Here is a 10,561-nt window from a genome sequence, read left to right on the forward strand (position 1 = left end):
TGTTGTTGAAAGATTGCTCTCAGTTTTCTCAGTTCTGATGCCTGAAGATGGTCTCCAGCCTAAATTTATTCCCAGCTGAATCAAATTCATTCCACTTGCCCCTGCTCTGCCTGTTAGCTCTTTCCTGTCTTAAATCCATTTATGTTATCTGCTTTTGTTTACCATTTTCTCTGCTGACTGAAACTATGCACGAAAAGATGTTTCCCATGCCCTGTGGTTATTTTAACCTCTCTGAAGGAGCTAAATAATTATTCTGAGCATAGATCAAGTGCAGGGCTCATTGGGTAGCAGCATCATTTATTCATAAGGGGATATTTATACCTTCAGTGTAAATACTGTTTTGAAATTGTTGTTTTGTTTTGTTTTTCTGAAGACCCATTAAAAAGTGTTTATAATGTTTCCCATGTTCTGCTCTTGTTTTTGTAAGGGCCTAGGCAGTAAGAAGGGGTAGGTGAGCTCAAAGCCAGCAATGTGAAAGAGGGGAGTGAATCACCAGAAAGATTATGGTGAAATTGCCTGTGTACCTACTGCTGCCAGCATGGAAAATGCAGGAATCAGACAGAGATGAGGGGAGTGAATCACCAGGAAGATTATGGTGAAATTGCCTGTGTACCTACTGCCAGCATGGAAAATGCAGGAATCAGACAGGGATGAGGGGAGACAGATGATTTAAATGCTGACATTTTTCAATTGTAGTTACTTTAGATTGGAGCAAAATGTCATCCAACAATCTATGTAGGTTAAGGAAAACAACATCTGCAAATCTGGTTTGAAAAGCTGAGAGTCCCTTGGTATCTTTGTAAGACTAAGATCCTTGGTCTTTTCAATTAAATTATCATTTTAAGTGTGTTGAAGCTGTTAGTGCTTCCTAAAAAAGCAGCCCTCTTCCCTTCATCTCCCCCCTCCTGCTCCTGCCATCCTGTCCACCCACTCGTGCAGTTCTGGGCATGCTGTGCAGTACAGCTTCTCCTGTCACTCAGTAGAGCAGGCTGGGGAACTGAGCCGACTGAACTGGGTTTTAAAGCTGCCTGGATCAGCTCTCTGGTGGAGTTCACCCCACACACACTGGTGTAGGTGGAGTGCAGAGAGGAGAGGAGGAGCCTCACTGACCATGCTGGAGCTCACCATCTACTGATCCCTCCGTGGTGAGAGCTCATCACAGGTCCCCCTACTGAGACTGAGCAGGGCTCTCTCCATGACCAAGCAGGACTTAGTCACAGCTGTGCAGAGGCACCATGCAAAAGGGACACAGTGTAAAAGGGACATACAATCAGAGAATCCCAGACTGGTTTGGCTGGGAAGGGCCCTTTAAAGGCCATCTAGTCCAACACCCCTGCAGCCAGCAGGGACACCTTCAGCTACATCAGGTTGCTCATAGCCCCATCCAATCTGACCTGGAATGTTTCCAGGGGTGGGGCATCTGCCACCTTTCTGACCAACCTGTGCCAGGTTTCACCACTCATAAAAAAATTTCTTCCTTATATCTACCTTGAATCTCCCCTCTTTTAGTTTAAAACCATCACCCCTTGTCCTGTCACAACAGGCCCTGCCCAAAAGTCTGTCCCCAGCTTTCTTTTAGGCCCCCTTTAAGTCCTGGAGTGTGCAAGAAGGTCTCCCCAGAGCCTTTTCTTCTCCAGGCTGAACAACCCCAACTCTCTCAGCCTGTCCCCATAGAAGAGGTGATAATGATGTACAGAGCATCCCAGCTGCAGACAAAAGCAGGCTGAAAACTTCTGTCTCTGTAAGAAAAGTATCAGGAGGCATTCAGTGGAACCAAAGAAAGGCATTGACAGCATTCAAAGCCCTTCTCATCACCCAGGCTCTCAGCCCTGGTACTGCCTGCCACAGAGCTGCTGTGGAGTGGCATCAGGCTGGTGAAAGGAGGAGTATTTTAATAGTCACAGCTATTAAAACTAACAAAGAATTTGGGGAGGGCTGCAAGCCTTAAGTCAATCAATTAATTCATTTCAATTTGTAGACTTAGATGATGGTTGGACTTGACCTTAAAGGTCTTTTCCAACCAAAGTGATTCTGTGATGTCGAGGGGACATAGATCTGCTGGAACAAGTCCAGAGGAGGGCCACAAAGATGATCCAAGGGCTGGAGCCTCTCTGCTGTGAGGATAAGCTGAGGGAGCTGGGATTATTCAGCATGGAGAAGACTCTGGGGGGACCCCAGCTGCCTGCCAGTACCTGAGGGGATCCTACAGGAAAGTTGCAGAGAGACTTTTTATAAGAGTGTCCACTGATAGGACAAGGAGAAATGGATTTAAATTGAAAGATAATAGGTTTAGATTGGATCTTAGGAAGAAATTCTTCACTACCTGGGTGGTAAGACTCTGGAATGGATTGTCCAGAGAGGTTGTGGGTGCCCCCTCCCTGGAGATGTTCAAGCCAGGCTGGATGAGGCCTTGAGCAGCTGAGTCTAGTTGAGAGGTGTCCCTGCCCATGGCAGGGAGGTTGGGGCAGATGACCTTTGAGGTCTCTTCCAGCCTGAGCCATTCTGTGATTCTAAAGCAGCCCACAGTTACCAGGGCTGGGGAATGCCCTTCCCTCATCACCTACCTGCAGCTTTCCTGTGTGTTTGCTTGTCACAGAGCTGGTTCTGTCAGAAGCAGGCTGTGGTTTCAGAGGGTTTGAGGGAGGTGGTGTTGGAAGTGCTGGGTGAGAAGCTCCCTCTGCTGAGAGAACTCAAGTATGTTCTGTCGCCTGGAAGCAAAAGCCTCTTGGGGGTGTGGGCTGGAGTAGGGTTTGCTGCCTGACGCTGCAGGTTGATGTGTGTCGGTCTGCCTTATGGGCTGAACAAATCTGGAGAGCTTCTGGGCATCCACCAATTGAAGACAAAGGTCAAAATTCAGCTTGAAGACAAAAATACAGAAGAAGACTTTGAACCTGATAACAGCAACATCCCAGAGGGATGACATCCTTAACTGTTGCCTCCCAGAGAAAAAAAGGGTCTCTGTGGCACAGCAAGATGTAAACCCTGGGTGTGGGCAGTGCTCTGAGCTTTTCTGGTGGGGAGCAGGACCATGCCAGGCAGCAGAAGCTTGTACCACACCTGATAGTCACAGGCTGGGATTGGGGTGCATTTCTGGAGGGAAGGGATCCATCCAGAGGGACCTTGTCAAGATGGAGAGGTGAAGTTCAACAAGACCAAGTGCACGGTCCTGCATCTGAGTTGGGGCAATCCCAGGAACTGCTATAGGCTGGGCAGTGACTGTCTGGAGAGCAGTCCTGAAGAAAAGGACTTGGGGGTGCTGGTGGATGAGAAGCTCAACATGAGCCAGCAGTGAGCACTTGCAGCCCAGAAAGCCAACCAGAGCCTGGGCTGCAGCAAGAGAACTGTGGCCAGCAGGTCAAGGGAGGTGATTCTCCCCCTCTGCTCCACTCTGGTGAGACCACACCTGGAGTAGTGTGTCCAGTTCTGGAGCCTCTGTTACAAGAAGGATCTGGAGGCGCTGGAAGGTGTCCAGAGAAAGGTCACAAGGGCTGGAGCTCTCTGCTATGGAGACAGACTGAGAGAGTTGGGGCTGTTCAGTCTGGAGAAGAGAAGGCTCCCAGGAGATCTTCTTGTGGCCTTCCAGGATCTGAAGGGGGCTACAAGAAAGCTGGGGAGGGACTTTTTAGGGTGTCAGGGAGTGATAGTGGGGGGAATGGAACAAAACTAGAAATGGGTAGATTCAGATTGGATGTCAGGAAGAAATTCTTCTCTGTGAGGGTGGTGAGACACTGGAACAGGTTGCCCAGGGAGGTGGTGGAAGCCTCCTCCCTGGAGGTTTTTAAGGCCAGGCTGGATGTGGCTGTGAGCAACCTGCTGTAGTGTGAAGTGTCCCTGCCCATGGCAGGGGGGTTGGAACTGGATGATCCTCGAGGCCCCTTCCAATCCTGACAATTCTATGATTCAGTGATTCCATGGGGAAGGGTGGCCAAACACTGCTGAACCCTTTTGATAGTGTAAACCTAAATGGGTAATAGCTGGTGTGATGGCCCTACCTGTCTGAAGAGCAGGAACTGGAGTGGCTCCATGTGACCTTTCTCCACCTGGAGAGGTGCAGGAGATTTCAAAAGACAGCAGAGACATTTCTGTTCCCTTTGTTTCATCACACCTGCCTTAGAAAACCTCCCCTTTAGGGGATGCAGAGGAGGAATGTGGCTTACCTAATGCTGCCCAGTTGCCAGTCCTCCAGTGGTGTGTTTTGAGAGGTATTTATCAATCAAATATCCATTAGCTAGGAGCTAGTTCTCAGGTTTCACAGGTCTTTCATGTGAGGGGGTAGAGATGCCTGGCAAGTTGAGGAGGAGGAGGGCAAAGGGTTTAGTACAACAGGTGTAGCCTTGGTGGCTGCTGGAAAATCAATCAAAAAAGGGACAATGGGATTAGAGTTACTCTGGAAACTGCCAGGTAGCTCTCAGGGAAAGTCAAACACCCTCTGAAGGCTTAGACAAGGATCCTTAGGATGTTCTTTTAGGTGTAGGTGGATCTCATCTCATGTGGAAGGACTTGTTCAGCATCTGTGACGGGGAAAGGTGGCTGTGAACCAGCCTGCTCAGCATGGTTAGCGCTCAGGGTGACTTTGCTCTTTCTTCCTTACCTTCCCTTTGTCCTCTCGAGGCTGCACTCACCCTCTTTGCACTGGGAAGGGCTTCACCAAGGGAAGGAAAAACTGTGGTGCTGCAAGTCAGGACAAGAAACCAAGGGTCATAGGATGTTAGGGGTTGGAAGGGACCTTTGAAGAACATCCAGTCCAACATCCCCTGCCAGAGCAGGGCCATAGAATCTAGCACAGGTTGCACAGGAACACATCCAGATGGGTCTTGAAAGTCTCCAGAGAATGAGACTCCACAACCTCTCTGGACAGCCTGTTCCAGTGCTCTGGGACCCTCCCAGTGAAGAAGTTCCTCTTCATGTCGAGGTGGAACCTCCTGTGCTGTAGTTTCTATCCCTTGCCCCTTGCCCTATCACAGAGTGCAACAGAGAAGAGCCTGTTTCTTATTGGCCTTGGTGTGTGACCCCATTCCTCCAGCAATGAGTTCTTCGAGAGGGCTGGTGGGAACCCAGTCATCTTGGGAGGAAGCAGATGTAGGGCATGGAGTGAAACCTGGACTGTTAATGAGGGCAGAGTGGAACCCATCCTTTGGTGGTTGTGCATCACACTGAGAAGCAAGGTCAGCTGCTGGTCAGCAGGTTTGCAGAGCTCCCAAAACCCAGAAAAACAACCCACCAAACAAGCCCATGCTGCAGAATGTGCCAGAGCTTCCCTGTGTGCTCTGTGGCATGTATCAAATCCAGCTTTACAGCTGCCTGTGAAAAGACACACTGAGTGGGATTTCTGAAAAGGATCACTTCTCCAAACAGAGAGCCAGGCTGGGAAAGGGATTCAGCCCTCCCTTCACTGGCACTGGGGCCAGTGGCCTCAGCAGCAAAACCAGAGCAGCTGTGGCAAGGTAGCAGCCAGGATGAGCTGATTGCTGAAGGACCTGTGTCCAAGGGGGGTGGAACTGGATGGTCCTTGAGGTCCCTTCCAACCCTAACAGTTCTGTGATTTTCTAACCTGGGCTTCCAGCACTCAAACTGCAAGTTGAGGTTGGCCACACTCCTTGTGGGTGAGCTATGGAGGAGGGTGAGCTCATGGGCAGCTGTCATTTGGCTTCATGGTCCTGAAAGTGAGGAGGTGCAGCAGTTGAAGAAGTGGTGGTGGTCTCCTGTCTCCTTCCATTGGTGAGATCCTACAGGCATCAGCCGTGCTTGGTGGCTTGAAGTCCAGATGGAGAGCAGTGACAGTGATGTCCCTCAGGGGTCCCTACTGGGACCTGTGCTGTTTAGTATTTTTATCAGAGACACAGACAGTGAGAGTGATTGCACCATCAGTAAGTTTGCAGATGGCACCAAGCTGAGTGGTGTTGTCCATACACCAGGGGGTCAGGATGGCATCCAGAGGGACCAGGACAAGCTGGAGAGCTGAGCCCAAGTGACCCTTATGAGGTTCAACAAGAGCAAGTGCAGGGTTCTGTACCTGGGCTGGAACAATCCTCACTATCAATACAGACTGGGGGAGGAGGTGATAGAAAATAGTCTTGGGGAAAAGGACTTGGGGGTTCTGAGGGATGAGAAGCTGGACATGAGCAGGCAGTGTGAGCTTGCAGCACAGAAGGCAAATCACAGCCTGGGCTGCATCAAAAGATGTGTTGCCAACAGATCCAGAGAGGGGATTCTGACACTTTGCTCTGCTCTGGTGAGACCTCATCTGGACTACTGTGTGCAGGTCTGGAGCCCTCAATATAGGAAGGACATGGACTGATGGAGAGGGTCCAAAGGAGGGCTACAAAAATGATCAGGGGGTTGGAGCAGTTCTTCTATGAGGACAGGCTGAGGGAGCTGGGGTGTTCAGCCTGGAGAAGAGAAGGCTCCAGGGAGACCTAATAGCAGCCTACCAGTACCGGAAGGGGGCTACAAGAAGGATGGGGATAGACTGTTTGCATAGGCCTGCAGGGACAGGACAAGGGGCAATGGCTTCAAACTAGAGAAGAGCAGATTTAGATTGGATGTTAGGAACAAGTTCTGTGCCATGGGGGTGGTGGAACACTGGAACAGGTTGGCGAGGGAGGTGGTTGAGGCTCCTTCCCTGGAGATATTCAAGGTGAGGCTCAACAGGGCTCTGGACAACATGAAGGGAACCTCCTAGCACCAAATTTCTTTTTCCATTTGGTCTCTTTTGAGGAGAGAGTTTAAAGGGATCTTGCAATTCTGAGCTAGCTCTTTCTTGTCAACAGTTAGAGCCATCTCTAAGAATGTGGAAAAAAGTTGCTTTACAAGCCACACAAAAGACAAACAAAAGCATTGGGGGCTAACACATGAAGGGAACCTCCTAGCACCAAATATCTTTTTCCATTTGGTCTGTTTTGAGGAGAGAGACTAAATGGAGCTTGCAATTCTAGGCTAGCTCTTTCCTGTCACCAGTTACAGCCATGTCTAAGCAGGTGGAAAAAAGTTGCTTTACAAGCCTCACAGAGACAAAGAAAAGCATGGGGGCTAACACATCAAGGGAACCTCCTAGCACCAAATTTCTTTTGCCAATTAGTGTATTTTGAGGAGAGAGACTAAATGGAGCTTGCAATTCTGGCCTAGCTCTTTCCTGTCACCAGTTACAGCCATGTCTAAGCAGGTGGAAAAAAGCTGCTTTACAAGCCGCACAGAGACAACGAAAAGCATGGGGGCTAACACATCAAGGGAACCTTCTAGCACCAAATTTCTTTTGCCAATTAGTGTATTTTGAGGAGAGAGACTAAATGGAGCTTGCAATTCTGGGCTAGCTCTTTCCTGTCACCAGTTACAGCCATGTCTAAGCATGTGGAAAAAAGTTGCTTTACAAGCCGCACAGAGACAAAGAAAATCATTGGGGGCTAACACATGAAGGGAACCTCCTAGCACCAAATTTCGTTTTCCATTTGGTCTATTTTGAGGAGAGAGACTAAATGGAGCTTGCAATTCTGGCCTAGCTCTTTCCTGTCACCAGTTACAGCCATGTCTAAGCAGGTGGAAAAAAGTTGCTTTACAAGCCGCACAGAGACAAAGAAAAGCATGGGGGCTAACACGTCAAGGGAACATCCTAGCACCAAATTTCTTTTGCCAATTAGTGTATTTTGAGGAGAGAGACTAAATGGAGCTTGCAATTCTGGCCCAGCTCTTTCCTGTCACCAGTTACAGCCATGTCTAAGCAGGTGGAAAAAAGCTGCTTTACAAGCCGCACAGAGACAAAGAAAAGCATGGGGGCTAACACATCAAGGGAACATCCTAGCACCAAATTTCTTTTGCCAATTAGTGTATTTTGAGGAGAGAGACTAAATGGAGCTTGCAATTCTGGCTAGCTCTTTCCTGTCACCAGTTACAGCCATGTCTAAGCATGTGGAAAAAAGTTGCTTTACAAGCCGCACAGAGACAAAGAAAAGCATTGGGGGCTAACACATAAAGGGAACCTCCTAGCACCAAATTTCTTTTGCCAATTAGTGTATTTTGAGGAGAGAGACTAAATGGAGCTTGCAATTCTGGCTAGCTCTTTCCTGTCACCAGTTACAGCCATGTCTAAGCAGGTGGAAAAAAGTTGCTTTACAAGCCGCACAGAGACAAAGAAAAGCATTGGGGCTAACACATCAAGGGAACCTGCTAGCACCAAATTTCTTTTTCCATTTCGTGTATTTTGAGGAGAGAGACTAAATGGAGCTTGCAATTCTGGCTAGCTCTTTCCTGTCACCAGTTACAGCCATGTCTAAGCATGTGGTAAAAAGTTGCTTTACAAGCCGCACAGAGACAAAGAAGACCATTGGGGCTAACACATGAAGGGAACCTCCTAGAACCAAATTTCTTTCTCCATTTGGTCTGTTTTGAGGAGAGAGACTAAATGGAACTTGCAATTCTGGCCTAGCTCTTTCCTGTCACCAGTTACAGCCATGTCTAAGCATGTGGAAAAAAGTTGCTTTACAAGCCGCACAGAGACAAAGAAAAGCATTGGGGGCTAACACATGAAGGGAACCTCCTAGCACCAAATTTCTTTTTCCATTTGTCTCTTTTGAGGAGAGAGATCTAAATGGAGCTTGCAATTCTGGCTAGCTCTTTCCTGTCACCAGTTACAGCCATGTCTAAGCATGTGGAAAAAAGTTGCTTTACAAGCCGCACAGAGACAAAGAAAAGCATTGGGGCTAACACATCAAGGGAACCTCCTAGCACCAAATTTCTTTTCCATTTGTCTCTTTTGAGGAGAGAGTCTAAATGGAGCTTGCAATTCTGGCCTAGCTCTTTCCTGTCACCAGTTACAGCCATGTCTAAGCATGTGGAAAAAAGTTGCTTTACAAGCCGCACAGAGACAAAGAAAAGCATTGGGGCTAACACATGAAGGGAACTCCTAGCACCAAATTTCTTTTGCCATTTGGTGTATTTTGAGGAGAGAGACTAAATGGAGCTTGCAATTCTGGCCTAGCTCTTTCCTGTCACCAGTTACAGCCATGTCTAAGCATGTGGAAAAAAGTTGCTTTACAAGCCGCACAGAGACAAAGAAAAGCATTGGGGGCTAACACATGAAGGGAACCTCCTAGCACCAAATTTCTTTTGCCATTTGGTGTATTTTGAGGAGAGAGACTAAATGGAGCTTGCAATTCTGGCCTAGCTCTTTCCTGTCACCAGTTACAGCCATGTCTAAGCAGGTGGAAAAAGTTGCTTTACAAGCCGCACAGAGACAAAGAAAAGCATGGGGGCTAACACATCAAGGGAACATCCTAGCACCAAATTTCTTTTGCCAATTAGTGTATTTTGAAGAGAGAGACTAAATGGAGCTTGCAATTCTGGCCTAGCTCTTTCCTGTCACCAGTTACAGCCATGTCTAAGCAGGTGGAAAAAAGCTGCTTTACAAGCCGCACAGAGACAAAGAAAAGCATTGGGGGCTAACACAGGAAAGGAACTCCTAGCACCAAATTTCTTTTTCCATTTGTGTATTTTGAGGAGAGAGACTAAATGGAGCTTGCAATTCTGGCCTAGCTCTTTCCTGTCACCAGTTACAGCCATGTCTAAGCAGGTGGAAAAAAGCTGCTTTACAAGCCGCACAGAGACAAAGAAAAGCATTGGGGTTAACACATGAAGGGAACATCCTAGCACCAAATTTCTTTTCCATTTGGTGTATTTTGAGGAGAGAGACTAAATGGAGCTTGCAATTCTGGCTAGCTCTTTCCTGTCACCAGTTACAGCCATGTCTAAGCAGGTGGAAAAAAGCTGCTTTACAAGCCGCACAGAGACAAAGAAAAGCATGGGGGCTAACACATCAAGGGAACATCCTAGCACCAAATTTCTTTTGCCAATTAGTGTATTTTGAGGAGAGAGACTAAATGGAGCTTGCAATTCTGTCCTAGCTCTTTCCTGTCACCAGTTACAGCCATGTCTAAGCAGGTGGAAAAAAGCTGCTTTACAAGCCGCACAGAGACAAAGAAAAGCATGGGGGCTAACACATCAAGGGAACTCCTAGCACCAAATTTCTTTTTCCATTTGGTCTATTTTGAGGAGAGAGACTAAATGGAGCTTGCAATTCTGGCCTAGCTCTTTCCTGTCACCAGTTACAGCCATGTCTAAGCATGTGGAAAAAAGTTGCTTTACAAGCCGCACAGAGACAAAAGAATACATTGGGGGCTAACACATGAAGGGAACCTCCTAGCACCAAATTTCTTTTTCCATTATGTGTATTTTGAGGAGAGAGACTAAATGGAGCTTGCAATTCTGGCCTAGCTCTTTCCTGTCACCAGTTACAGCCATGTCTAAGCATGTGGAAAAAAGTTGCTTTACAAGCCGCACAGAGACAAAGAAAAACATGGGGGCTAACACATGAAGGGAACATCCTAGCACCAAATTTCTTTTCCATTTGGTGTATTTTGAGGAGAGAGACTAAATGGAGCTTGCAATTCTGGCCTAGCTCTTTCCTGTCACCAGTTACAGCCATGTCTAAGCAGGTGGAAAAAAGTTGCTTTACAAGCCGCACAGAGACAAAGAAAAGCATGTGGGCTAACACATCAAGGGAAACTCCTAG

The sequence above is a fragment of the Indicator indicator genome, unplaced genomic scaffold, assembly GCF_027791375.1.
Source record: "Indicator indicator isolate 239-I01 unplaced genomic scaffold, UM_Iind_1.1 iindUn_scaffold_151, whole genome shotgun sequence".
Classification (NCBI taxonomy): domain Eukaryota; kingdom Metazoa; phylum Chordata; class Aves; order Piciformes; family Indicatoridae; genus Indicator; species Indicator indicator.